General features: G+C 39.2%; 1 non-coding gene across 1 annotated transcript; it reads right to left on the reverse strand.

Moving 5' to 3' along the window:
* Window positions 1–23,449: 23,449 nt before the first annotated feature.
* On the reverse strand, window positions 23,450–23,551 carry LOC138095661 (U6 spliceosomal RNA). Its single transcript, XR_011146403.1, has one exon. It is a non-coding gene; the product is annotated as a U6 spliceosomal RNA (small nuclear RNA).
* Window positions 23,552–25,484: the final 1,933 nt, after the last annotated feature.

A 25,484-nucleotide genomic window follows, 5' to 3' on the forward strand; every position in this document is an offset into this window, starting at 1 on the left:
AAATAGATGTTTTTCTGGAACTTTCTTGCTTTTTCCATGATCCAGCAGATGTTGGCAATTTGATCTCTGGTTCCTCTTCTTTTTCTAAAACCAGCTTGAACATCTGGACGTTCACGGTTCACGTATTGCTGAAGGCTGGCTTGGAGAATTTTGAGCATTACTTTACTAGCATGTGAGATGAGTGCAACTGTGGGATAGTTTGAGCATTCTTTGTCATTGCTTTTCTCTGGGAGTAGAATGAAAACTGAACTTTTCCAGTCTTGTGGCCACTGTTCAGTTTTCCAAATTTGCTGGCATATTGAGTGCAGCATTTTCACAGCATCATCTTTCAGGATTTGAAATAGCTCAACTGGAATTTCATCACCTCCACTAGTTTGTTCATAGTGATGCTTTCTAAGGCCCACTTGACTCCACATTCCAGGATGTCTGGGTCTAGGTGAGTGATCACACCATCGTGATTATCTTGGTCATCAAGATCTGTTTTGTACAGTTCTTCTGTGTATTCTTGCCACCTCTTCTTCATATCTTCTGCTTCTGTTAGGTCCAGACCATTTCTGTCCTTTCTTGTGCCGATCATTGCATGAAATGTTCCCTTGGTATCTCTAATTTTCTTAAAGAGATCCCTAGTCTTTCCCATTCTGTTGTTTTTCTCTATTTCTTTGCATTGATCACTGAGGAAGGCTTTCTTATCTCTTCTTGCTATTCTTTGGAACTCTGCATTCACATGCTTATATCTTTCCTTTTCTCCTTTGCTTTTCACCTCTCTTCTTTTCACAGCTATTTGTAAAGCCTCCTCAGACAGCCATTTTGCTTTTTTGCATTTCTTTTCCTTCGGGATGGTCTTGTTCCCTGTCTCCTATACAATGTCACGAACCTCAGTCCATAGTTCATCAGGCACTCTATCCATCAGATCTAGTCCCTTAAATCCATTTATCACTTCCAATGTATACTCATCACAGATTTGATTTATGTCATACCTGAATGGTCTAGTGGTTTTCCCTACTTTCTTCAATTCAAGTCTTAATTGGCAATAAGGAGTACATGATCTGAGCCACAGTCAGCTCCTAGTCTTGTTTTTGCTGACTGTATAGCGCTTTTCCATCTTTGGCTGCAAAGAATATAATCAATCTGATTTCAGTGTTGACCATCTGGTGATGTCCATGTGTAGAGTCTTCTCTTGTGTTGTTGGAAGAGGGTGTTTGCTATGACCAGTGCATTTTCTTGGAAAAACTCTATTAGCCTTTGCCCTGCTTCATTCTGTATTCTAAGGCCAAATTTGCCTGTTACTCCAGATGTTTCTTGACTTCCTACTTTTGCATTCCAGTCCCCTATAATCAAAAGGACATTTTTTTTTGGGGGGGGGGGCTAGTTCTAAAAGGTCTTGTAGGTCTTCATAGAACCGTTCAACTTCAGCTTCTTCAGTATTACTGGTTGAAGCATTGACTTGGATTACTGAGATATCGAATGATTTGTCTTAGAAACAGAGATCATTCTGTCATTTTTGAGCTTGCATCCAAGTACTGCATTTCGGACTCTTATTGACCATGATGGCTACCCCATTTCTTCTAAGGGATTCCTGCCCACAGTAGTAGATATAATGGTCATCTGAGTTAAATTCACCCATTCCAGTCCATTTTAGTTCTCTGATTCCTAGAATGTCGATGTTCACTCTTGCCATCTCCTGTTTGACCACTTCCAATTTGCCTTGATTCATGGACCTGACATTCCAGGTTCCTATGCAATATTGCTCTTTATGGCATCAGAGCTTGCTTCTATCACCAGTCACATCCACAACTGGGCATTGTTTTTGCTTTGGCTCCTTCCCTTCATTCTTTCTGGAGTTGTTTCTCCACTGATCTCCAGTAGCATATTGGGCACCTACTGACCTGAGGAGAACCTCTTTCAGTATCCTATCATTTTGCCTTTTCATACTATTCATGAGGTTCTCAAGGCAAGAATATTGAAGTGGTTTGTCATTCCCTTCCTCAGTGGACCACATTCTGTCAGACCTTTCCACCATTACCCGCCCGTCTTGGGTGGCCCCACAGGGCATGACTTAGTTTCGTTGAGTTAGACAAGGCTGTGGTCCTAGTGTGATTAGATTGACTAGTTTTCTGTGATTGTTTTCAGTGTGTCTGCCCTCTGATGCCCTCTTGCAACACCTACCGTCTTACTTGGGTTTTTCTTACCTTGGATGTGGGTTATCTCTTCAGGGCTGCTCCAGGAAAGCGCAGCTGTTGCTCCTTACCTTGGATGAGGGGTATCTCCTCACCGCCACCTCTTCTGACCTTGAACGTGGAGTAGCTCCTCTAAGCCCTCTGCAACGGCACACCAGCGTGGGCGGCTGGGACAGCGCACAATCCTGGCTGAAAGGAGCTACCCCATGTCCGAGGTCAGGGGCAGAAGCCGGGAGGACTCCATGCCCAAGGAGCAGCAGCCAAGAGGAGCTACTCCACGTCAAAGGTCAGGGGCAGAAGCCCAGAATGCCAGCCTGTGATGGCTCAGGAAGAGCTGAGAGGAGCTACCCCACATCCGAGGTCAAGGAGGGGGGATCTCTAGGACTTCATGGAACTGATCAATCTCAGCTTCTTTGGCATTGGTAGTAGGGGCATAGACTTGAATTACCTATAATAATTATTATATACAGAAACAAATAAATAATGAAATTACAGGAGGGAGGGTAAGAGAGAGAATAATATTAAGTTGCAGGCATATCATACACATGTAGTGAGCCAGTATTCAATTATCAATACCATTTGCATATTTACAAATCACATATAGGGAACATTTATGTAACCTAAATGACAATGACAATATAACTATATCAGAAGGAGGAGGGTTTAGGAAGTGTGTATTGGTTATGAGGGAGAGGTGGTACCGTGCAAATGACATCTAGATACTCATTCTCCACGAAGGAATGCCAACAGAGAATGCCTAGAAATTAAATATTTTTAAATAGGCATAAAATGTGAAGTCAAGTGGGCCATAGAAAGCATCACTACGAACAAAACTAGTGGAGGTGATGGAATTCCAGGTGAGATATTTCAAATCCTTAAAGATTATGCTGTGAAAGTGCTGCCCTCAGTATTGCAGCAAATTTGGAAAACTCAACAGTGGCCACAGGACTGGAAAAGGTCAATTTTCATTCCAATTCCAAAGAAAGGAAAAGCCAAAGAATGCTCAAACTACTGCACAATTGCACTCATCTCACATGCTAGTAAAGTAAAGCTCAAAATTCTTCCAGCCAGGCTTCAGCAATACGTGAACCGTGAACTTCCAGATGTTCAAGCTGGTTTTAGAAAAGGCAGAGGAACCAGAGATTAAACTGCCAACATCTGCTGGATCATGGAAAAAGCAAGAGAGTTCCAGAAAAACATCTATTTCTGCTTTATTGATTATGCCAAAGCCTTTGACTGTGTGGATAATTAAAACTGTGGAAAATTCAGAAAGAGATGGGAATACCAGACCACCTGACCTGCCTCTTGAAAAATCTGTATGCAGGTCAGGAAGCAACAGTTAGAACTGGACATGGAACAACAGACTGGTTCCAAATAGGAAAAGGAGTACGTCAAGGCTGTATATTGTCACCCTGGTTATTTAACTTTTATGCAGAGTACATCATGAGAAACACTGGACTAGAAGAAACACAAGCTGGAATCAAGATTGCCGGGAGAAATCTCAATAACCTCAGATATGCAGATGACACCACCCTTATGGCAGAAAGTGAAGAGGAGCTAAAAAGCCTCTTGATTAAAGTGAAAGTGGAGAGTGAAATAGTTGGCTTAAAACTCAACCTTCAGAAATCAAAGATCATGGCATCCGGTCCTATCACTTCATGGGAAATAGATGGGGAAACAGTGGAAACAGTGTCAGACAGGAGCTTTTTAGCTTCTCTTCACTTTCCATAAGGGTGGTGTCATCTGCATATCTGAGGTTATTGCTATTTCTCCCGGAAATCTTGATCCCAGCTTGTGTTTCTTCCAGTCCAGTGTTTCTCATGATGTACTCTGCATATAAGTTGAATAATCAGGGTGACAATATGCAGCCTTGACGTACTCCTTTTCCTATTTGGAACTAGTCTGTTGTTCCATGTCCAGTTCTAACTGTTGCTTCCTGACCTTCATACAGATTTCTCAAGAGGCAGGTCAGGTGGTCTGGTATTCCCATCTCTTTCTGAATTTTCCACAGTTTATTGTGATCCGCACAGTCAAAGGCTTTGGCATAGTCAATAAAGCAGAAATAGATGTTTTTCTGGAACTCTCTTGCTTTTTCCATGATCCAGTGGATGTTGGCAATTTGATCTCTGGTTCCTCTGCCTTTTCTAAAACCAGCTTGAACTTCAGGGAGTCCACAGTTCACATATTGCTGAAGCCTGGCTTGGAGAATTATGAGCATTACTTTACTAGCATGTGAGATGAGTGCAATTGTGTGGTCGTTTGTGCATTCTTTTGCATTGCCTTTCTTTGGAACTGGAATGAAAACTGACCTTTTCCAGTCCTGTGGCCCTGCTGAGTTTTCCAAATTTGCTGGCATATTGTGTGCAGCACTGTCAGATGACCCAGATAATCATGATGATGTGATCACTAATCTAGAGCCAGACATCTTGGAAACGATGTCAAGCGGGCCTTAGAAAGCATCACTATGAACAAAGCTAGTGGAGGTGATGGAATTCCAGTTGAGCTGTTTCAAATCCTGAAAGAAGAACTGAACTGAACTGAATACTATTTACATGAAAAGAAAGTGAAAGTGAAAGTTGCTCATTCATGTCCAACTCTTTGTCATCCCATGGGCTATAGAGTCATTGGATTTCTCTGAGGAGAATACTAGAGTGGGTAGTTATTCCTTTTTCCAGGGGATCTTCACAACCTAAGGATCGAACCCAGGTATCCTGCTTTACAGATGGATTCTTTACCAGCTGAGCCACCAGGGAAGCCCAAGAATACTGGTGTGGGTAGCCTATCCCTTCTCCATGGGATATTCCTGACCCAGGAATCAAACTGGGGTCTCCTGCATTACAGGTAGATTTTTTACCAGCTGAGCTACCAGGGAAATCCCATTATTTACATACATGTATATACATATATATAATAAATTTACATAGAATATATATATATATATATATAATAAATTTTAAAAGATGATAGTGGTTACCTCTTCAGGAAAATTAAAGTGGGGATTAATTGTTGATTTTTGTTATAAGTCATATAGTATTATTTGAGTCTTTCTATGTAACTACTAGTGAGAAGTAAAAATCAAATCAAAAGAAATGGCATAAAATTTCCATAAATTTTATATTCTCCCAGAAGAGTACTTGAAGTGCTAACAGTCTATGTTGCATTTTTATTATAATCTTGTATCCTTAATAATCAAATGAGCTAAAAGTATATTTTTCCCTTATTTGAACTTTCTTGGTTTCACCACCTATAAAATAAATATAGTTGTATGCAGTCTTGTATTACTTGCTTGAATATTCTGAGGATACTTGACATACCAGAAGATAGAAATATAATCTGTTTAGATCAACTGTAGGTAATTTAAATGTTGTATATTATTTGATCAATGTTGAGAGGAGAAATACATGAGACCATCCGAGGTTAATAATTTTCATGAGAAATTTCTATTGGCAAATTGTCATAATAACAGGAAAATTCTTTAGTACTGTTACGTGCTTAACAGAAGCATACAATTATAACTTTTTTTTTTCTCTTGTTCACACCAAAAAAAAAAAAAAGAGAGAGAGAGAGGCTATACTTAAGTTTTAATTCGGATTGCTTTCACAAAAAATTGAAGCAGCTTCTCTATAGGAATATCCTGGAGCATTTCATAAATATATCATACTGCATGATAGTTCCATTAATTTGAAAGTGTCAGCATTAAAAATCTTTGATTCATAAAGAATTTAAAAAGTATATTTCTGATGTATTTTTTTGTTTTGTTTTGTTTTGACATGTCATAGTTATATTAGTCTGCTAGCTCATAACTAGATGACTGCTGTTGGCCAACTAGCCAAGGGTCAACCTTGATCCTCCTATATCCCCAATACACAGCAGTTTCCTTATCATCAGTCCAGAAAGATGCTATTTATCAAGGCTCCTCAGGCAGAAACTCCCTAGGGTAAGGTGAGTTCCAGAGTCTACTTTGGTAGTACAGAAGAAATATAGTTGAAATACAAACTAAGGAGAAATTCAAACAAAGAAATAAATCACAAAAGGGCTGATGTACAAAAATAGGGGAATATAAGGTATCTAAGTGTTCTTTTGTATACCACACATCTTTTTACCCCCTACTTATTGCAGAGGGAAATTCAAGTTTTAATGTATCTAAATCCTGTAGTCTCTCCAAGATATATCAATTATTGGTAAGAATGTTTATTTTTATTTGGAACCACGCAATTTCTTCTTGACAAAATTAGGTTGCTGTAAATCTTCAGTATTTCTATCAGATGATTCAGTCAAAGTTTTTTGTTTTGTTCTTTTAAATAGGAAATATTCAGTAGATAGTACTTATTATTAGAAGTAAAGGTTAGCTTAGATTAAGGTCTTAAATTTTTTCTATAAAGGATCAGTTAGTAAATATTTTCAGTTTTGCAGGCCAACCAGTCTCTGACAACTACTCAACACTGCCATTGTAGTATAAGAGCAGCCAGAAATTATACACAAATGAATAGGTGTGGCTATGTTCCAAAAAACCTTTCTCCACAAAACAGGGAGCCAATGGAATGTGGCTTATGGGCAGGAATTTGCTGACACCCTGGATTAGAAGATTTTATAAATAAGTAATCAGAGGTGACTGAATCTTATATCTACCACTTCCTAAGGAGTCCCCAAGAAGAATACACACATTACCAGTAGTCATATGGGAAATTAAATACCAATTTAGGAGGGTTGAAATCAAACAAATTCCAAAGCTATGGATCTACCTGGCTGAATCACATGAATAAGCATATGGGCCAAAACGGGGGTTTCTTTTCTGTCTACATCAAAAGAGAATCTGACTATTTGGATATTATTAATCTCTTTCTGGTCATATCCCACAAAAAAGAGTAACAGTGACAATCAGGTAGAGGTGAAGAGTGTTGGTGTGGCTCCTGAAGGCAGTTGAGCACCCACTAAGCAAGCACCCATGCTGGGTATAGTAGGAATGGATGGAATGAAGCAGTTCCAGCTCCAGAACTGGCCACAGTTTAATTTACTGAGATAGCTAGATACCCAGAGAAAGTATAAAAGATGTCATGCATGAATTAGTATGAATTTGCTTTTCAGAGAATGGTGATCATAATTAGTAGTGACTATAGACTAATCGATCATTAGGTATTAATCATTCAGATGATTAATTCTCCATCCCTTTATGGGGAGCCAAGGAGTAGAATAAAAGACTAGAACTCCTTCCAGAGAGAGAGAAAGAAGAGGGGAAAGAAACTTTAAATTAAAGATATGAAATTTTTTTTTCAAAACTGTTCCCAATGCTTGATAATGCCTCAATAAATGTTGCTTATAATTCTCCCTGAGATCTAGCCTTGGCCCTTCCACAGATTAGCTGCATATATGGAGAATTTAGGAGAAGGCAATGGCACCCCACTCCAGTACTCTTGCCTGGAAAATCCCATGGACGGAAGAGCCTGGAAGGCTGCAGTCCATGGGGTTGCTGAGGGTTGGACACAACTGAGCATCTTCACTTTCACTTTTCACTTTCATGCATTGGAGAAGGAAATGGCAACCCACTCCAGTGTTCTTGCCTGGAGAATCCCAGGGACGGTGGAGCCTGGTGGGCTGCCCTCTAAGGTGTTGCGCAGAGTCGGACACGACTGAAGCAATTTAGCAGCAGCAGCAGCATGGAAAATTTATAAACATTCCTAGGTTCTAGCTTTGTTAACTGAAATCTGATTATATTAAATCAGTCTTACCCAAAGCCTCCTCCTGACCTCAGCTCAGTCAAGAAAGCCTGATGTAATCTCCTCCTGATTTACGGAAATCAGCGTAATACATCTTTCATTGTGCCATCTACCACATATCATGTATCTTTTCTTTACTATCACACAGTAATCGCCATGTTGTTTAATATTCATTTATATAGTTATTTGATTAACCTCTCTGAAGGGTTAATAGGGTAACAGAGATGTGCCTGCAAACGGGTCTCTCTGCTCAGGCTTAGCGTCCTTGCATATGAGGCGTTCTGCCAAAGAGTCTGGACACAGCCTTGAGTTTAATGGTCCCTTGCAAACAAGGGAGCATTCCCTTCTTGAGATAAGAAGGAGATGAGGGCTTTGTGCAGACTCTGCAGTAGATAGAGATTTCACTCCCCTTTGCTGTACGATAACATGTATGCACCTGCACTGTACTGAAAAGGCTTATTCTTACAGTCTGGAATCCTGCCTAAGGAGGGCTTTATAATAATAAACGGCAATTAGTTTGCCCAGTTCTTTTCCCTTTGGCCAGAGTGTATGTCTCTTGTGTGCGTCTTGTATGTTTTGTATGTTCTGTGTCATTTCACTCATAGTAACCAACACCTTTCTCTCTTCTCTATACCATAGGTCTACTGGGGCAGAAACCTTATTCACTTCCTAGCACAGATTTTGGAACTCTATTCTGTTAGTAATTCCAAGGAATATGCACCCAGATATGAAACTATGATTTTATGATTCTCGAGAATCTTACAATATTACTCATTTGTGTGTTTATTCATACTTCTATTGATTCATCACGGAGCTACTCCCATTCTGTGATTGAGCATTGCACTAGGTCCTGGTGAGACAGGCATGGAATGGTAGAGAAAGTCACTCCCTCACGGAGTCAAGAGTAGAAAACTTACATGTCAACACACAAATACTTATTCAAGCATAGTTTTAAAAAAGGTGTTAAAAGACAAGTGTAGCATTGTGAGCATATATAATTAATGGATTTGACCCACTTTGGGAGACATGTGGGTAGATTTTAAAGAGGAAGTGACATTTAAACTTGTGTTGTACCTGAAAGATGCATGGGTAAGCAAAACATTAAATATACAGATAAATTAAATACACATATACAGATGCACACACACAGTCTACAAGGCAGTGTGTGATAAATGCACATACCGTAATATAATAGCTGTAGATTTTAATAAGAGAAAACAGAATGTCTAGGAGTAGTCTAAGCTTATATTTCAGCCATTGTTTGTTTCAGATCAAGACAGAAAGTTACGGTCAGAATATTACACTAGTAATGAATTTAAAGGCAAACCAGAATAGCATGCAGTCTTTCTCTCCCTGCTCTGTCCATGCACATGTGCAGACACGCACCCCCACCCCCACCCCCGCAACCCCAACATTTACCATAACTCAGCATGGAAAGTCTAAAGTACTAGAACTAACAAAAATAAAATTTCTTAGATAATTTGAGATTTTACTGATATAAAATATGTTATTCATATTCAGATAGAGCCTATTTTTTTCAATTCCCTATTTTACAATCTTTATTTATGAGAACTGATCATACACATTGTCTTCTTTCTGAATTTTAATAAGGGATAATTTAAGGCATGAGTATTCTCCTTTCCCATCTTAGATTTTTTTCAAGGTAATTAAAGTAAATGGGGCATAATAAAGAAAGAATATAGCTGCCAACCAAGAGTTTCTAAAATGAAAAGAAAAAAAAACCCAAAACTGAGTATTTTGGACTAATTTAGAGCCAGTCTAAATTGCAAGCCATTTAAAAAATGTATATTTTACTTTTTAAACTACATTAGGTAAGTAAAATTGAATGTCAGGACTATGTGTTGGAAACTGCTTTAAGGAACAGATGAATGATTTATAAGTAAACACATGATAAGATAAAAATTACTTCAGAATACTAGAGAGTACTTAAAAACAGTTTTTCAAATAACAGATGATTTGGATCTAATAGTCTGCAGGTTTTTAAAATTTTTTTCCTACCGTCATAAATACATAGGGGATATTTTCTTCATAATTAGTCAAAAGATCAGTGTCAACTCAGGCATTTATTTTATCATCTGAAATCATAAAGTAGTGAGGTTTCTTCTTTATAGTTTTATCTTTATGCTGTCAACCCATGGTATTACTCTAGGCATATCACCATCTCTAGTATGTTAAAAAACAAACATGAACAGTTTTGATGCTAGCACAACTCTTTCACCAAATCTGATAACAAAACTTCAAAACGTTTAGCAGTTTTCTTGTTACTGTTTAACCCTGCTCAAACATAGAGGTTATTTGACTGCAAAACAGATGATTTTTTTGTTTTGTTTTGTTTTGTTTAAACAAGTGAATGAGTCATAGAAAGGGAAAAAAAATTTTATTCTTATTTTAAGGGAGCCCTTTGTGGGTTTTAAAAACAAACCTTGGGGAAAGCAAGAGACCCTTGGGTGCTGAGCTGTCAATCCAAAGATGATAATAACATATGTTTTTGGAATACTGCTGGCTCAAAGATGTTATAATGTGTCAGAAGCAAACAGCCCCACTCATTCTGGTAGCTTTATTGCTTCTGGCATGTTATGAGTAGAGATGTGTGTGGTTTTAAAACTACAAAGATTAAATTGCCTAACACTATGTATTGGAAGGCCTGGACCAAATGGCAGCTTAATCAGCATTTTCCTTCCTCTGTACGTAAATGGTATAATGCATGTCCTGCAAATGATACTGTTTATCATATACTGACAGAAGATGCTGCTGAAATCAGATGCATTTCCATTTGTTTCCTTACTTGAGTTTGATTTGTAAAATCAGATTTAAACAGTGAATAAAATTGAGTCTAAATTTCAAGGACAGACGACTTAATGGCATTTATCCTAACTGGAACCAAGGCTAGAAATGGTTATATGAAGTCCAACTTCTACAATTTGAAGGAACAATGTGTCTTTATTTTTACCTTTAAAATAATTAGTCTAAATATAATAAACTGTATGGAAATTACAGGCATTAAATTACTCGAAACCTAATATCAGTCAAAATGTTCATGTGTGCACTGCATTTTGTATACTGAGCTGCAGTGTTCACTCTAGTTTAGTAGCTCAGTTGTGTGCAACTCTTTGTGACCCCATGGATCACAGCATGCCACACCTCCCTGTCCATCACCAACTCCTGGAGTTTACTCAAACTCACGTCCATTGAGTTGGTGATGCCATCCAACCATCTCATCCTTTGTCATCCCCTTCTCCTCCATCCTTAAATCTTTCCCAGCATCAGGGTCTTTTCCAATGAGTCAGCTCTTCACATCAAGTGGCCAAAGTATTAGAGTTTCAGCTTCAGCATCAGTCCTTCCAATGAATATTCAGGACTGATTTCCTTAGGATGGACTGGTTGGATCTCCTTGCAGTCCAAGGGACTCTCAAGAGTCTTCTCCAGCACCACAGTTCAAAAGTGTGAGTTCTTCAGCCCTCAGCTTTCTCTATAATCCAACTCTCACATCCATACATGACTACTGGAAAAACCAGAGCTTTGAATAGAGGGATTTTTGTTGGTAAAGTGATGTCTCTGCTTTTTAATATGCTGTGTAGGGTTGGTCATAACTTTTCTTCCAAGCAGCAAGCATCTTTTAATTTCATGGCTGCAGTCACTATCTGCAGAGATTTTGGAGCCCCCAGAAATAAAGTCTATCACTGTTTCCACTGTTTCCCCATCTATTTCCCATGAAGTGATGGGACAAGATGCCATGATCTTTGTTTTCTGAATGTTGTTTTAAGACAACTTTTCCACTCTCCTCTTTAACTTTCATCAAGAGGCTCTTTAGTTCTTGTTTGCTTTCTGCCATAAGGGTGGTGTCATTTGCATATCTGAGGTTATTGATATTTCTCCTGGCAATAGGATTCCAACTTGTGCTTAATCCAGCCCAGCGTTTCTCATGATGTACTCTGCATATAAGTTAAAGAAGACTCTTGAGAGTCCCTTGGACTGCAAGGAGATCCAACCAGTCCATTCCGAAGGAGATCAATCCTGGGATTTCTTTGGAAGGAATGATGCTAAAGCTGAAACTCCAGTACTTTGGCCACCTCATGAGAAGAGTTGACTCATTGGAAAAGACTCTGATGCTGGGAGGGATTGGGGGCAGGAAGAGAAGGGGACGACCGAGGATGAGATGGCTGGATGGCATCACGGACTCGATGGACGTGAGTCTGAGTGAACTCTGGGAGATGGTGATGAACAGGGAGGCCTGGCGTGCTGCGATTCATGGGGTCGCAAAGAGTCGGACACGACTGAGTGACTGAACTGAACTGAACTGAACTGACCTGAACATACTCCTTTCCTAATTTGGAACCAGTCTGTTGTTCCATGTCCAGTTCTAACTGTTGCTTCCTGAACTGCTTACAGATTTCTCAGGAGGCAGGTCAAGTGATCTGGTATTTCCTTCTCTTGAAGAATTTTGCACAGTTTGTTGTGATCCACACAATCATAAGCTTTGGCATAGTCAATAAAGCAGAAATAGATGTTTTTCTGGAACTCTCTTGCTTTTTTGATGATCCCATGGATGTTGGCAATTTGATCTTTGGTTGCTCTGGCTTTTCTAAATCCAGCTTGAACATCTGGAAATTCATGGTTCACGTACTATTGAATCCTGGCTTGGAGAATTTTGAGCATTACTTTACTAGCATGTGAGGTGAGTGCAGTTGTGTGGTAGTTTGGGCACTCTTTGGCATTGCCTTTCTTTGGGATTGGAATGAAAACTGACTGAACTGCTAGAGAGCTTTTTTTTTTTTTTTTCTAATATATTTACAGTACCACAAACAATTTTAAAATGTGACAGAGACATTGCTTTGATTTATGAGTATTTTATAATTATAGTTATTCTTACATGAATTCTTTACTAGCTTAGAAAACATAGGGCAATCTGTAAATACAAATCTCTTTGGCAGATAATCCTATACTTCAGAAGGTTAGAAAATCTTGATATACCTTATCCATCTTCTCAGCAGACTATACACAGTGTAAAATCAATGTGAACCCTCCCCCGCTAGGCATGCCAAAAGCCTGAGATCTTTTAAGACTTTATTCTGAATACTGTTATAATAAATAATAAATGTTATAATAAATGTATATCAAGATTGCAAATTTTAGAAATCAAGGCTGTGCCATTCTTAGCTACAAGCATCAATAGCTCTTTACAGATCCTCTGCAAATCACTAACACTGAAATATGTCATTTTTCCCTATTACGCCCAATGGAAAAAATTTTAATGTTTGCTAACAAATTCCAGTTGTGTTAGAAAGTCACTTGAACCAAACTGCTGTCCGCAGGCAAGAGGATAAGGGATTGTGCATTTTTATTTATTTATTTTTTTTTGATCACTAATCCAGCAGACCTTTAATAGTAACATCAGTCATATGCACTTATGGCAGTACATTAAAACCCAAATTCTCAGTGAATGCTCAACAAAGTAATGAATTCAGTGTGATCAAGTCATGATATATGATTATGATACATGGTTATATCACACATAAATTTCTTTCTATATAGTCCAACCCTTTTATTTTTTATTTTTTTTTAAATTTTAAAATCTTTAATTCTTACATGTGTTCCCAAACATGAACCCCCCTCCCCTCCCTCCCCATAGCATCTCAGTGGGTCATCCCCATGCGGATTGTGCATTTTTAAGTGTTCACTTGCAAGTGAAGGGAAAGGAGAGTATTCAAGCTTATGCCCTGGGAAACACATGAAAAAGTGGTGATTTTGTTAAAAGTTCACTGTCCAAAGATGCCCAAAGTGTTTTCTAGGTTTGTGCTACTTCTTTTTGGTTGAAGTAGTTTAGAGAAGCCCTTAAAACTGCCCTGGAAATTCTGAATTGGGGAAGTGGGGCAGGTGGAGGGGCCCTAGTTCAACCTGGCTAGTTGGGAAGCTTGGCCGACTTTGCTAACATCTGGACTGGGGCTAGGTACAGTCACTGTCCAGCAATCCTGGGCTCAGTATCACTTTATACAATGCCCTACCCTACTCTGCTCCATGAAATCTCTAGCCTTGGGGAAAAACAGATCCTTTGGATTGGAATGGAATTCATGCTGAATGGGCTCTGAGCCCTTGGTAGGAATGCCAGCTGAATAATAAGTATACCTGGATTTACACATTAACTATTTGGAGTATGTATCTTGATTTGTACTCTGGCTGCAGATCTCAGAATATTAGGTTTGGGCCTGAAACAGGGGACTTTCTTGGCATCATAATAAGACAGCTTTGGATAACCTAAAAAAAAAAACAAAAAAAAATCACTGACTCCTCATGTTGGCATTGACATGAGGAAACATCACTTTGATTAAGATTCTTTGTTCATATATACATATTTAGAGCCACCAAGCCTTAACATACTATGATAAATTTTACTTTATTCTGAATGTGTCTCTGTGTGAAAGTCTCTCAGACATGACTGACTCTTTGCGACCCCATGGACTGTAGCCTGCCAGGCTCCTCTGTCCGTGGAATTCTCCAGACCAGAATACTGGAGTGGGTAGTTGTTCCCTTCTCCAGGGGATCTTCCCAACCCAGCGATAAAATCCAGGTTTCCTGCATTGCAGCCAGATTCTTTACCAGCTGAGCTACAAGGGAAGCCCTTATTCTGAATACTGACTCATGAAATAATGATACTATACATTTACCATTCATAGAATCCTACGTTGCTGAACTGTACAGTATAGACATCTTTAGGGCTTTGAGGAATAATAGTACTTTAAGTTCAGTACCACTTGCTTAGAAAAAAATAATGCAATCAATTATTAAAACTTCAGCATGGTATATACTTAAAACTGGGAAAACATAAAAATGTTACCTTTTTTTCCCAGTACTTCTTTATTTCATAAAGTCTATTTTTCTATATTTTTGAGACTTTTAGAAACCAAGGACTATACTAAAAGATATTTCCATGATTTCTTTGTCTAAGCCAATAACAACATGGTCTATATCGTGCACTTTAAAAGCATATGTAGGACATGGGACTTCCCTGGCAGTCTAGTGGTTAAGACTTGCCAGGGCGTGCAGGTTTGGTCCCTGATTGGGGAGCTAAGATCCTACATGTCTCACAGCCAAATAACCAAAAGTATTCCAATCCCAAAGAAAGGCAATGCCAAAGAATGCTCAAACTACCACACAATTGCACTCATCTCACACGCTAGTAAAGTAATGCTCAAAATTCTCCAAGCCAGGCTTCAGCAATACGTGAACCGTGAACTTCCAGATGTTTGGCTGGTTTTAGAAAAGGCAGAGGAACCAGAGATCAAATTGCCAACATCCGCCGGATCATCAAAAAAGCAAGAGAGTTCCAGAAAAATTTCTATTTGTTTTATTGACTATGCCAAAGCCTTTGACTGTGTGGATCACAGTCAAGAAACTGTGGAAAATTCTGAAAGAGATAGGAATACCAGACCACCTGACCTGCCTCTCAGTTCAGTTCAGTCGCTCAGTTGTGTCCGACTCTCTGCGACCCCATGAATCGCAGCACGCCAAGCCTCCCTGTCCATCACCATCTCCCGGAGTTCACTCAGACTCACGTCCATCAAGTCCGTGATGCCATCCAGCCATCTCATCCTCGGTCGTCCCCTTCTCTTCCTGCCCCCAATCCCTCCCAGCATCAAAGTCTTTTCCAATGAGTCAACTCTTTGCATGAGGTGGTCAAAGTACTGGAGTTTCAGCTTTAGCATCATTCCTTCCAAAGAAATCCCAGGGCTGATCTCCTTCAGAATGGACTGGTTGGATCTCCTTGCAGTCCAAGGGACTCTCAAGAGTCTTCTCCAACACCACAGTTCAAAAGCATCAATTCTTTGGTGCTCAGCCTTCTTCACAGTCCAACACTCACATCCATACATGACCACAGGACAAACCATAGCCTTGACTAGGCGGACCTTAATCGCCAAAGTAATGTCTCAGCTTATGAATATGCTATAGAGGTTGGTCATAACTTTTCTTCCAAGGAGTAAGCTTCTTTTAATCTCATGGCTGCAATCACCATCTGCAGTGATTTTGGAGCCCAAACAAATAAAGTCTGACACTGTTTCCACTGTTTCCCCATCTATTTCCCATGAAGTGATGGGACCAGATGCTTCCTGACCTGCATACAGATTTTTCAAGAGGCAGGTCAGGTGGTCTGGTATGCCCATCTCCTTCAGAATTTTCCACAGTTTATTGTGATCCACACAGTCAAAGGCTTTGGCATAGTCAATAAAGCAGAAATAGATGTTTTTCTGGAACTCTCTTGCTTTTTCCATGATCCAGCGGATGTTGGCAATTTGATCTCTGGTTCCTCTGGAGAAACATGTATGCAATTTGGGAAGCAACAGTTAGAACTGGATATGGAACAAGAGACTGGTTCCAAATAGGAAAAGGAGTACATCAAGGCTGTATATTGTCACCCTGCTTATTAACTTCTATGCAGAGTACATCATGAGAAACGCTAGGCTGGAAGAAGCACAAGCTGGAATCAAGATTGCCAGAAGAAATATCAATAACCTCAGATATGCACATGACACCACCCTTATGACAGAAAGTGAAGAGGAACTAAAAGGCCTCTTGATGAAAATGAAAGTTGAGAGTGAAAAAGTTGGCTTAAAGCTCAACCATCAGAAAGTGAAGATCATGGCATCTAATCCCATCACTTCATGAGAAATAGATGGGGGAACAGTAGAAACAGTGTCAGACTTTATTTTTTTAGGCTCCAAAATCACTGCAGATGGTGACTGCAACCACGAAATTAAAAGACGCTTACTCCTTGGAAGAAAAGTTATGACCAACCTAGACAGCATATTCAAAAGCAGAGACATTACTTTGCCAACTAAGGTTTGTCTAGTCAAGGCTATGGTTTTTCCTGTGGTCATGTATGGATGTGAGTGTTGGACTGTGAAGAAGGCTGAGTGCCGAAGAATTGATGTTTTTGAACTGTGGTGTTGGAGAAGACTCTTGAGAGTCCCTTGGACTGCAAGGAGATCCAACCAGTCCATTGTGAAGGAGATCAGCCCTGGGATTTCTTTGGAAGGAATGATGCTGAAGCTGAAACTCCAGTACTTTCGCAACCTCATACGAAGAGTTGACTCATTGGAAAAGACCCTGATGCTGGGAGGGATTGGTGGCAGGAGGAGAAGGGGACGACAAAGGATGAGATGGCTGGATGGCATCACCGACTCGATGGATGTGAGTTTGAGTGAACTCCGGGAGACGGTGATGGACAGGGAGGCCTGGTGTGCTGCGATTCATGGGGTCGCAAAGAGTCAGACACAACTGAGCGACTGAACTGAACTGAAACAGAAGTAATATTGTAACAAATTCAGTAAAGATTTTTAAAGTGGTCGATATCAAAAAAATCTTTAAAAATATCATATGAAAGTCTTGATAACTGGTTAAAACATAGTGAAGAAAATGTTTAATGTACCCTATCATAAGCTCTTAGAATTTGGGAATTAGGGAGAACTCCTCACCTACTGGAGAACATGCATAAATATTAATGTATATATATATATATATATGTGTGTGTGTGTGTGTGTGTGTGTTAAGAGCAATCTTGATAGAGTACAGAGCATTGACTATGGTGGGTAGGAGCAAAGAGAACAGTGCAAACATTTATGGTGATGTATAGAGAAGTGGCTCTGAAGGCCTGAGTATAATCAGTGATAATGTGTTTGGGGAAAAAACATAATATTTCATTCATTTACTCAACTATTGAGAGTGAGTCTAATATGAGTTATTCACTATACTGGGCAATAGGATAGAATTTTTAATATAATACATGAGTTGTTTACTCTGAGATATTTTGAAGATAGATATTTCAGGTCCTAGTAACAGAGAAAGAGAATGTGGGTATGGCTTGGGGGGAAGAATTAGAAAAAGAAAACAGGATAATAATTTACCTTTAAATAATACAGTATACTAACGCATATATATGGAATTTAGAAAGATGGTAACGATTACCCTGCATGCAAGACAGCAAAAGAGATACAGATGTATAGAACAGTCTTTTGGACTCTGTGCGAGAGGGAGAGGGTGGGATGATTTGGGAGAATGGCATTGAAACATGTATAATATCATATATGAAATGAATTGCCAGTCCAGGTTCAATGTATGATACTGGATGCTTGGGGCTGGTGCACTGGGATGACCCAGAGGGATGGTACGGGGAGGGAGGGGGGAGGGGGATTCAGGATGGGGAACATGTGTATATCTGTGGCGGATACATGTTGATGTATGGCAAAACCAATACAATATTGTAAAGTAATTAACCTCCAATTAAAATAAATAAATTGATATTAAAAATAAATAAATCATAGTTTTTAACAATGCACTAATGACAGAAAGAGACTTCCCAGGTGGCGCTAGCGGCAAAGAACGCACCTGCAAATGCAGGAGACAGAAGAGATGCGGGCTGGATCCCGGGGTCAGGAAGATTTCCTGGAGAAGTGTTCTTGCTGGGAGAATCCCATGGACAGAGGAGTCTACCAAGCTACGGTCCACAGGGCCGCAGAGTCAGACACGACTGAAGCAACTTATCACAGATGCACACAATGACAGCAAATGGGCCTTTAGAGAAAGATGAAACAGCTGACTTAGACATGTGTTTAATGTGTTTGTGTGTCACGTGGAGAGATGTTATTTCTAGGATACTAAAAACTGTCAGTTTTAGTACGACAGTTTTTAGTCCAACAAAATGAAGGGAGATAGCTTACATTTGGGAGATGGTGTACTGAATTATGGGAATGGAAGGAAATCACCTTGGGGAAAATATAGGAAGAGAAAAACCTGAGGGCTATAAGCAGATTCCCAAGAAAAGGCCATCATTGAGGGGGGTATGCTATAGAGGGAGAGGGGGGAAAAATAGTTAAAACGGTACGAAGTAGCCAAAAATGAGTGTTATGATAGATGTCTAGGAAAGAGTTGGAAAAACATGAAATATTCACAGGGACCAATGTTAGAGTGAGAAATATTACAGTAAACAAAAAAGGTGAGATTAGTTCTAAACATGTTTAGAATAAAGCAAGAGTGGAAGAACTCAGAATTTAATTTGTAGAGGAGTCAGTGAGCATTTAGACAGTTGAATGAGAAAGGAATAAATAAATATGATAGTAGATTAAGAATGAAAGGGGTGTTTTGTGTGCTTGTTTTGTTTTTGTTTTCATAGGAGAATCTAGCTTTTTAATTTATTTCTTTTCTTTTTTTAGCTAGGGAAGCCAGAGGAGATTGCAGCTATCAGAAAGAGGGGATATAATTAACCAGGTAAGATCTCAGAGGGAAGACTGAAAAACATAAAGCCCAATGGATCAAGGAGTAGAAAGAAGAAAACCATCCTTTATTTGACAAAAGGAAGCATTTTAGATAGATCATTCTAGTGCCATTTTAATCTAAAATTTATAGAAACCTTATTGAGAGAAAAAAATATTACCTTCTTTTAAAATGTTCATAGGCTGCTGACATCCCATTTCAGTTATATAATTAAATCACATTTATAACAATGGACATAGGCTGTGTCTATGCTGAGCCCTTACATAAACTCTCCCAAATATAGGGATAATTTTTAATATTAATACATATAGACTAGAACTCCATACAAGCAGAGTTTTCATTAGCTGCTAATGAAAATTTATGTCCACTCCTCTCACATACTGCTTTTAAATATATGATCATCTTAGTACTAATAGGACAGTGGGAAAATATACAATATACAATATTGTATATAACACACATGTATACATGTGTATGATAAATATACAATATGTTGATGCTATCTTATAAAATCTAGTGTAGCAACAACAGAGCTAGGAACTTTGACACTTGAGTATTTAATGAAAGTCTTTTGTTTTCAAGAAAATTTGGGAAAATCTCCCTCAAATATTAATTTAACTTTTTCAAGTGATTACACTGAAAAGTGGTGAGATGTGGTTGTAAGAACACAAATCTCACCACGTGAAAACAACACTAAATTCTCACAAGTTTCAGAATTTTGATATTATAGCATGTGCAGACCTTAGCCACATTAACAATGGTTTCTGTATAGATCCACTGTCTCTATTTCTCCTTATTTTGCTTTTCTTCCTTTATTTTCTTTCATTGCATGCATTTCGTTGCTTAAGCTAACTTTTGAAACCAGTGAAATATATAAATAAGAAAAATAACATGTCCATATCAGTTTTGCATTCACTTGATAAATGCAGAATAGTTCCTTCAAGGATGCATAGGGAATCAGAGCAACAGCCGCCTCTGAGAAAGCAAAAATACCAGTGAAGCAGATGAAAGCTCTGGGCATCTCCCAAGCAGGGCAACCATTTGAGTTAAATGTGTCCATCATTCTGGAAGATATGGGTTGGGCGCTATGGCAGAGACCACCGAAGGAGAGAGAATCCTTTGAATTCTGGCCCCAGCTCTGGAAGGGGGCAGAAACCTGGTATATTCCTGTGGAGCAACTGTTCCTCTCAACTTACATAGCACCCCTCCAGGTAGAGCCTCTCATGAAGGAACAGCATATCATGGTAAGAACATCCTTTCTTAACAAACGGTGGATGGAGAATGGGTCCCCTCAACCCACTTCTGCCAAGGCTCAACTTCTCACTTTGACTAAGCAGTGTGCCCATTTGCATCAGAGGAGTACCCTGTCTGCCAGCCCACTGTCTCTAGAACTACAGGTTCTACTAGGCTCTTCCAGTGCCCCCACCTGTATTCCTATGGCAGCCTCTGTGGTCTGTAGAGAGGGAAGAGGGGACATTGCCACTGAGTGGGACATTCCACAAATGAGTCTAGTCAGGGCAACCCATGCATGTGAACGGCAGTCACTATTCACCCCAACACGGACACCATCTGGGTGGAAAGAGGAATGAAGTGAAGCAGCCAGTGGACTGAACCCTGAGGTTTGGCTGGTGATCACTCAGGAGCCATGGCCATTAGACTCTTGCGCTGACAGTTGGGTTGTCTGCAGAACACATGTGAACAATGTGAGTGGCCTGACTCCCAGCCTAGAGGACTTAATAAATCAGTGGTTCAGATCCAGGGTGGAAAGAATTATTACTTATTTTGGGAATTATTATCTTAATCTTGTTTTTTCTCTTGCATGTGCCTGCAGGACAACCAAATAGCCAAGTGAGCCACCTCCATGGAAGTAAAACCTGCTGACTGCTCAGGGCACCATGTGGAAGGTGAGGCATGTAAGCTTGTAAGAGCTTGTCACTAGGGGTGGCATGATGGAGAAGATCATCAAAAAGACATGGCCCACAGCCGGTTGATCCTGTAGTAGGAGCCGGGCAACAGTCGGAAGCTCCTTACCCACTCCTGTGTCCTTAAGATGTATGCTCTGCACTAGGAACTGCTTCAGGGAGGCAGCCTTGAGAGAGTACTGTGTTACTGAGACCTTCTGTCCGTAGAGGAGACAACACTCTTAAGGCCTCCATATAAACTCTTCAGATTCTGTTGGGCACTTGTAGTGATTTACTCCTCTTGCGGCCACCCAAAACAAGCCTCATGTTGTAAGTTCCCTCGTTTATTAAAACTGCCTACGAATCTGGAGTATCCCCCCTTCTTTCTCTTGTGTCTCCTTGCCTTTCACATACATGGATCAGCTGTGAATTTCACCTGGAAAATCTCAGAGTTGCTAACCCTACCAGGTCAAAGCTGTACAGGGCTCCCTTTCCTTCGGCACCCCGAGGATACTGTAAACACCGTATAAAGGGAAGCACCTTGAATAGAGGATTTTAAACAGCATTGCAACAATGGCCCCTAAGGTCATGGCCTTCGTATTGGAAAGCTTCTACATCTTTAGTCTTGCTTCTATAATCTTTGTCAGCATAAGTCTCCAAGAAAACCTCTGCCTTCAAGGAATGTTTTGTTTGTTGATTTGTAACATTTGGGGCTGCTCCAGGTGTGAACTGAGAACCCACTCAGTCGGTATCAGGAGCAACAATTGAAAATCTTCCTCAGCCATTGCCAATATAGTAATTCCGTTGCAAACGTGGGCTGAGGAGCGTAGTTGCTCGGAGCATGCGCAGCTGAGATTCCACGGAGGCGCCCAGAGCTGTGGCGAGGGAGGGCTGTATGGGCCAGGCTACCCTTCCTGGCTTCTGCTGTCTGGTTAGACTCCAGCCGGAGCCATTTCTAACTGCTTTCGGGTCATGGTCTTCTCTGGAGAATCTGAATTGCCTCAGATGACAGTTCTCCAAGTTTCCACTTGGTATTCTCCAAACTATCTGTTCACCAGGATTTAGAGGTAAGTGATGCATGTATATTCAGAATTTGTTGATATTTCGGTGGCATATTTTTATTTACGGAAAGCCTCTCCTGTGAAAGTTCCAGCAAGCCTGGAATGTTTTGGTGAAATGAGACTGACTAAGACAGTGTTGACTCCTAGTCAAGGCTGAATTGAGGTGATTTAATAGCGTTGCTTTTCGACCGAGGGGCCACAATGAGTTTCTGGTGCTTTATCGGGGCTTGTGAAGCGTCGTTTATGGATAGCGGTGAGGATGGTTTACACCTGGTGTTAAGTGAGACCCTCGAAAGGTTCTGCCCCTGGAGTTGGTTACTTAACAAGAATATGCTTAGACTCAGCAGCAGCAGGGCCCTGGGTTTTTAGTTGCCCTCTGCCTACTGGGTGGTTTGGGGTTTGAGAAAGTGCGTTCAGGGCAGTCCCACAGGTGGAGGAAGGTCGGAAGGAGTACCTATCTTCTGACCTGTGTTGTGAGGCAGCCTTTTGTCGAGATGCGTTTCCTGACCTCAGTGCCGCTGCTATTTTGTATTCTTTCCTGGCTGTAACTTGTAGATTCTGAAGCATTTCAATGCGAGTCCTGAGAGAGCTTTTAAGCAACTGAAACTTGTCTGATTGCCACCGTTAGTTAAGCCTCCAACAACAAAAACGAAGAACAAAAATAAGTAAACTAAAAAAGTCAGAACCTGAGGGAATGCGGAGGAAAAAAATATCTCTAACTCATATCCTCAAGAAGAAACGGTGTTTGCTTATTGTGTACAAAACAATAGATTTAAAGGTTACTTAAAAAAATTTAGAAAGTTCGGAAGAGAGAAGAAACCTAAAAAGCAGAAAAAAATGCAAAGCAATGGAAAATAGTAGAGAAATATGCTTAAATATTGTCTAATGGAAGTTTTAGAATATCACAGAAAATGAGGTGGGGGAAATTGACAAAGAAATAATTCATGAAGTCCCTAGAACAGGAAAAATAAATGGCTCCATATTATAAGTCATTCACTGAGTACCAGCCCCATGAATTAAAATGGTCCCAACCAAAATACACCATAAAGTTTTCACAGGGAAAAAAAAAAAGACACCAAAACATCAGATTGTGTGATTGTAGAATTCAAGCATTACAGGAAAAAAAATCTAAAATATTTCTGATGAAATTTTTAAAAGTTATTTACAAAGACTTAAAAATTTAGAAAATTACAAAATTTTCAGAACATCTGTATTTGTAAGTCTTGGGCATAGGCATATGCCTCCCTATGTATATCAAGATTCTTTTTCATGATATGAAGCAAGGTGTTATATAGTTGTTTTAGCGAGTGTGTGTGTGTATGGAATGCTTCATGAATTTGCATGTCATCTTTTTGTGGGGCATGCTAATCTCTGTATCATTCCAATTTTAGTATATGTACTGCTGAAGCAAGTACACATTTAGGATTTTCATTAATATAAATACTAGTAGCTAAAATAATCAGAAATAGTTGCAAATAGTGATCACATATTACTTCAGTAGGAGAGTCAACAAATCTTTCTAAATCACTAAGTACCTTGTGTTTGACCTAAGGGTGCGGGAAAGTAAAATGTTGATGTATTGACCATTATTTAAGCATTAGATGTTTAGAAAATATTAAGCATTTTAATTTTTAAAAAGGTAAATTGTGGAAATTTACTATTTTGATCACTGTAGCAAATGATAATGACTGGGTATCATCCCTGATAATCAGTTTTTACGTAACAATGAAATATAGTTACCAAAGAACAGCCATTATAAAAAGCAAAACTTGAATAAAGGTATTTAGCATTTTATCCCTTGATTCATTCCTATGTTAGGCAATCTTGGTACCAGTGTGCCAGAAAATTTAGCCTCTACATTTCCAAAAAAACATTTTGATAGGCACTGTGGATATTCTGGTTTGTGTTCCTTCTCAAAGAAAGTCATCTCTCCCCTTTCCTTCTATTTTACATTGCATGGTAGGCTCCTTGGTAGCAGGGAATGAAGGGGAGAAATATGTTTTTTTGCTATTTATATAGAAGAGGCTTTCATAAACACTGTTTCTATGGCCATAGTGCCTGTGCTTGTGCTGGTGTATGTGTGTTAACTTCATCAACCTTTAATCCTTAACTGTACTATAGGAGGTTATTGAGATTTCTTTTTATAACCTCATGAAAGAGATTTTTGAAGAAGGAATAATTTTTATTTACTGCATGCAGCACAGCCCAGTAAATAAACTGTACTTAGATATAGTTTATTGTATAAAGAAGAACTCTATCCAGAGCAAAGATAACTACATTTGCATGCTCAGCACTAATCCCTCATGCTTTTTGTATTTGTGCCAAAGTACTTTTGGTAATATTAATTGAAAGGGAACCACATGGTATTTTAAATAGAGTCATGGGAGTTTGTCCCATTATACAGCTGAGTAACTATACAAAACATCCATCAGTACTGACCACAACATTGAATATTGTATCATGGCATCAAACCAAGACATAACGTTTATCTAATCATTGACTTCACATTTATCTCAATCTATTTCAAGACAAGAAATGAAATGCTTGCTGCAAAATTACATTTCCAGCAATTTCTGATAAAGGAAGGAGCTGAATTTTGAATGGAGCAGTTGTTTTCTAAATGGATTTTTAAGACATGGTATATTGGGTCTTGAGTTCATTGATTTGTACTGGACCAAAAGGCACAGGTTGAAAGGGGACATCTCTCCAGTAGAAGAGAGAGTTGGAAGATTGCTTGTTCCCTGAATCAGAGGCCTCAAGGCAAATTTAAAAACCTACTCACACAGCAAATTTCTTTTGATTCTTTAAAATAAAATTGCAAAACTCTATAAGCAGAGTGACATCTTATATCTTTTGGGACATTTTAAAGAGAAAAATACATTACTTCAGTAGATAGGTTAAAGAACTGGAAATAGGATATAGGACCTTTCACCCTTGTATTACCATTTGATGACTGACACCCAGTTTTAAAGTGATCATAATTCTTTTCATTCTGTTTCACTGTGGTCATTTAAGGAGTAGTCATAAGATTTTCATTGAGATAGAAACCCTTGGATTCCTGAATAGGAGTCTATCTTAGGTCATTTAATATAATTTCCAAACCTGTAAGGCTATGCTAGTTGTTAGAATATATTGACTTATCACAAACCAGAATAAAAGGCAACATTCTCCCCAGCTTAGCATTTCAATTTTATTACTGAAGCATGCAAACATAAAGCCTTAAATTGTTTTATCCCCAGCTAAAATAACTACAGATTCTCTTTCCATTAACTAAATCAAATCCATTTTTAATGTCATTGAACTATTTGCTTCAGTATTATCCTGTGGAAATAAATTGCATTAATAAAA

This window comes from Capricornis sumatraensis, chromosome 19 (assembly GCF_032405125.1).
Source record: "Capricornis sumatraensis isolate serow.1 chromosome 19, serow.2, whole genome shotgun sequence".
In the NCBI taxonomy this organism is placed as follows: domain Eukaryota; kingdom Metazoa; phylum Chordata; class Mammalia; order Artiodactyla; family Bovidae; genus Capricornis; species Capricornis sumatraensis.